This window comes from the organism of the source record quoted next, unplaced genomic scaffold, assembly GCF_019419815.1.
Source record: "Pyrus x bretschneideri cultivar Hongxiangsu unplaced genomic scaffold, Pyrus_bretschneideri_v1 Contig54, whole genome shotgun sequence".
Classification (NCBI taxonomy): domain Eukaryota; kingdom Viridiplantae; phylum Streptophyta; class Magnoliopsida; order Rosales; family Rosaceae; genus Pyrus; species Pyrus x bretschneideri.
Window position 1 is genome coordinate 2,294,403 of NW_025999792.1, and position 5,540 is coordinate 2,299,942.

Here is a 5,540-nt window from a genome sequence, read left to right on the forward strand (position 1 = left end):
CTACGTCACCCAGCCAACGAGGGCATAATCATCATTTTCACACATTCGAGGATAAAATATGTATTTATTCGAGACGGGTCGTCACAATTTACATATATACCTTGCAGCTCTATAGCATATATCATTTAGCAAGCAACCAACGTTTTCTTTGAACTAAATTTATATATGCTTTTGAACTTAATTACCCTGTACAAACTCAATTAAAAACTACAAGTGACCATTTACCACAGTGGTGGAAAGGTGTTGAGTCCTTGCATGACGGCGTGGGTTCATACCCCGAACAAAGCATTTTAACCCAAAAAAAAAAAAAAAAGAACAAAAAAAAAAAAAAAACGTTACAAATCATTCAGAAAGAGAAATTACTTCATGCTTGTTTGGATAAGCTTTTAAAATGATTGCATTCGCTTTTGGTAAAAATGTTTTTAGCACCAATATTTAGTAAACATACAAGTAAATCATGAAAAAGCACTTGAACTATTTTCTGCAAGAAGCCCTAACCACTTCCAGTGCTTTTAGAACCCAAAAACATTTTTTCTAAAAGCTCTGTCAATCATTTTAAATGCATGTCCAAACAGGTCCTCATCAATGGAATCTATATATTGGACGACTCCTCCACAGGGACAGAAAAAAACTACTAAAATTTTCAATCAATACCCAAATTCTACATCCAGACAAGGAAATTGAAAACCCAAAACTAATCAAGGTACACATGCTTCCATGGGTTTAGGGGCAAAGAAGAAGATGGAATTGGGTAAAGCCTCGAGCTTTGGTTTCCCTAACAAAGATTGTTCTGATGGGTCAAGCTTTGCTTTCGCCGTGGCACCACCGGTACTTAGGGTTGTGGGTTATGGGGCACTGTGATTTAGCAGACGAGATGGAAGGGCTATTTTTCTTTTCTTTCTTTTTTTTCCTTTTCCAGTCGAGCAATTTTCCTCCCTTTTCTCTCCTTCATACAATAAGGGCAGCCATGATGTGATGAGGCTAAGTCTCCAAACAGAATTTGGAAAAACAAAAAAAATTGGCAGTAGCCTTGCTGTGATCGCCCCACGACGAGCAAAGTGTGAAAAAGCCTTCAATTGTTTGAGACTTCCTCCAAAATGTTCTTATGTGAAGGAAAAGGCGCAAAAGCTTATCAATTGGGTGGAAGGAAAAGACGTGATTAATTAGTGGAATAGTAATATAACAGAGTTAAAAGGGCATTCTTTTGATTTTGACTTTTCAGCTTCTCCATGTATGATTAAGTGAGCAAATGACAAAATCTAACTGCCAAAATTTAATAGGTTGGGAACACCACCTACCTTGCTGAGGTGTTTCTGTCACTCCAAAAAATTTCTTGAACCAACGGTCCTAAATAGCAGGAAAAGTACGTTGCCAAATCAATCATTGACGGGCCAACCAAAATTTTGCTACAATATTTATCACAATTTTTTTAGATCATACTAGAATAGTGAAACCGTGTTGTGTCATAAGATTAATATGTCACATCGGTTATTATACCAAGTAATGCTAGAGATGAGAAGACACGGATATATCGTTATGTGACGTTTATTGGCAATAAAACTATAACATGTTTTTATTTTATTGGCACAGTATCACGTTGTAAAAGTGTACTTGTGTCATGTAAGTCTTTCTCACTAAGAAAACTACTTTTGGATCACATTTGAGTACCAAATGATGTGGTAACTGATACATTTTTTAATATCAGTGATATTCTACTATAATAAGAGGAAGAGGGAGATTTTAAACTAGAACGCAGTGGACTGAAGAGGAAGACCTTATCTATTAGAGCAATATACTGCTTACTTATATCTTATCATATTGGCTTGTTACAGTTATTAGTACTTGGAAAGAAAATAATAACACCAAAGAGATGGACGATTGTAGACCTGTCATTTGAGTTGTGTTTTCCACGTTTGTATCATTTTTGTGACATACCTTATATCTTAATAGATCGTGTCATGTAACCCCTGTTAAAATAAACGGATAATACCTAATCCAATAACATAGCCTAATGAAATAAATCATAACACGTGGAAACTTAAAGTCTTCTAAAACTCCAAAACAAGGTCTTGCTTAATGATCAAGTTAAACAACTATAGCTCAATATCCTATATTAAAATGACTATATTGTCATCATCTTCTATCTAGATTGTTCTGACAATTGTCATCATTTAATGTAACAGGATTATAGAAGTCGACGGTCCAAAGAATACTTTGGACCAAGAAGTTGATATTTTATGTTAAACAACACTTGGATTAAAATAAAATTTTATTTTAGTCAAGCATTCGAAATTGGAATGATTGGTGAAGGATATATCATATTGTGAATCGACAATTTAAAAAACAAAAGATTGAAATTAAACATATGTATTTGTAGTTGATATTTTTATTTTGTGTGTGTGAAGGAAATATCCTTCTAATTTGATTGCTTTGTGCTAAGCTTATATGCCAAGCCTAATGATTTATAGTAATTTATGTAGTCTCCTCCTCTCTCTCTCTCTCTCTCTTTCTCTCTCTCTCTCTCTCTCTCTCTCTCTCTCTATTTTGTGTGTGTGAAGGAAATATCCTTCTAATTTGATTGCTTTGTGCTAAAGCTTATATGCCAAGCCTAATGATTTAAAATAATTTTTGTAGTTTACTCTCTCTCTCTCTCTCTCTCTCTCTCTCTATTTTGTGTGTGTGAAGGAAATATCCTTCTAATTTGATTGCTTTGTGCTAAAGCTTATATGCCAAGCCTAATGATTTATAGTTTATAGTAATTTTTGTAGTTTACTCCTCTCTCTCTCTCTAAACTTTTACCATTGCATTCAGGGTGTCTATATAAATTTGCCTCTTTGGTTTCTAACAAGCAACTTGTAAAACATCTCCAAATGAGATGTCAAATACATCAATTAGGACTAAAAGATATCTAGATTTTCTCCAGGGTAGATGTCATAATTGACATGGCAGCTAAGTTATTTGACTTCTTACTTTGTAGCAGTCTTTTTATAGGCTTTTTAGCCAAAATGATCCCTGAAATTAGCATAACTCCTCAGTTTGATCCCTGAGATTTGAAATCAATGTAAGTGGTGAATGAATTTGTCCACCATCAATCATTTTAGCCATTCCGTGAAAAATTATGTTAAATAAGAACCAAAATGACAAAAATACCCTCAATTTCATAAACAATAGGCCAAAATGACAAAAATAAAAAATTGAGGGCATTTTTGTCATTTTAATTCTTATTTAATGGAGTTTTTCACGGAAGAACCAAAACAATTGATGATGGATAAATTGAAGGACCACTTATGTACAAATCTCATGGACCAAAGTGATGAGTTATGTCAATCTTAATGACCATTTTGACTAAAAACCTTATTTACAGCAATAATGATGGAGTCAATTTTATTATTGAATGTGTGAGCCCCATAATTCACTAATAATTTACAACTTTTAACTATTTTAAATTACTTTTTTAAAAAAAAAAAAAAATTGTGGTGGTAGGGACCAATTGGACGCATCTTTTGGAATGAAAGAAATTTTGACATCAACTTTAAATTGCCATATCAGGCTTCAAATAATATTTGAACAATTTATATTTGATATCTTAATTTTTTTTTTCTTCCTATGAAAGATGATTCGAAGCAACGCAAGAGCTGAATCTTAGTAACTCGTGGCAGCAAGACTACTCTGCCACTTACAACACCCCGTTGCTGTGGAGCCAAAAATATTCACAAGGCGACATATGGATTTTTGGATTAAGAAGACAAAAATACCCTTGAGGCATATCAGGATTTCTACTAGCGAGTAGCGGGCAATCATCCTCAACCAAGTCAAAAATGCCCAAAAAAGGTAACAATTCAAAAATTCATCTCATCAAATCCTTCTACAAGGTAATCCCTAAAATTTATTTCACCCCATATATATTTTACCTAATTTCCCCTTTTTTGCTAAATCAATTAGCTAATTATTACATAACCTAATTATCTATTTATTCTAAATATTCTATAACCACCAAAACATTCCCCTTATATTTAATTAGCCAATTAATACCTATTAAAATTGGCTAATTAAACCAAAATTAAACCCAAAAACCCACCTAATGGCCGGCCACTCTTTCTCCAAAGAGGACCGGCCCATCCCTATAAATAGGCTCCCATTTTCACCAAAAGATCATTCCACACTCTTGCTAAAATTTTCCAAAACTCGCAAACACTTCTCTCTCTAAATTCTAACTTTGGCATTGGAGGTTCTTCGGCCAAACCCCCCCTCCCCCCAATTCATCGTGGGCTCATGAGGCTCTTGGCCTTGACCTAAGGTGTTATTTGTTTTGTAGGTGCAATTTTGTCCAAGATCAAGGAGGAAGAAATTTGCATGCACAAATTGGTGCTTTCGTTGAGAGTTGAAATCCATACTCGTAGAAAACTCTCGCATAAAAAGGTTTCTAGTCCCCTTGTATTTTCCATACGTTCTTATTATTAGAATTTTTTATTTGCAAAGATTCTTTGATAAAACGTAAAAGAGGAATATAATGGTTAGAAATTTAGAAAATTCCACAAGTGAAAATTCCAATACTCAAGAAATGGGACCGTGGCGATCCGCGAGGCTAAATGTGGTCATAGGCGGAGTGGCACCACCACTACGAGGTTCCACCATGGCCTAAGCCGTGCCATCCAAGCTTGCACGGGCTTGAGCCCAAGCCTCGCACTCACATGCGCCACACGTCGAGAAACCCATTCCCATGGCCCAGCCTGTTCCCGCCGAGCAACCCACTCTTGCGGCCTAGCCTGCTCCCGCCGAGCAACCCATTCCCGTGGCCCAACCTGCTCTTGTGGCACAGCCTGCTCCCGCTGAGCAGCCCACTTCCGTGGCCTAGCCTACTCTCATGGCCTTCCTAGCAGCCCAAATCGGTCCAAGATTAGTTCAACTGTCCCTGCTCCAAATTTTCAAACCAATGATCGAACCGGGAGCATTTTCACCACATTTTTCTGCGGATTTGACATTTCCCAAATCAAATCTCATGCCTGGAGTCTACCACACTTCCATTGCTCAATGAGATACATTTCTTCCAAACTCTTCCAACCCAAAATGGAAAACAACACTTGTCTCGACAAGTCATAGAGTTGACGAGTGCCCTCGCATAACAGATGACCTTGGTGAACCAGTTCTTGCAGCGCACCAAGATACAACGTGCCCTAGACGAGGTGTCCCAAAGTAGGACAAAGGCAAACGAAGAACCTCTCCAGCAGCGTCCTGGCAAGCAACCACTCGACCAGCCACGAACCAAGCATTCGAGCAATGTACAATCCCGATTGGGTCCCCGAGATAGTGTACACTCCCGTCTTAGCGCGCGGAGGAGCGTGCACTCTCAACTAGGCCCACGGACGAGCATACATTCACGGTTAGGGTCACACTTCGATAGTCAAAATGAGTAGCATTCCAGGCGAAGTGTTCATTCGTGAGTAAGCTCGCAAGGAACATCCTTCACCTCACATCAAAGTAAGCAGAACGACGGACGGAAAAAAGCAGTCACTCAATCAGGCTCAAGTTCAACCGACAGC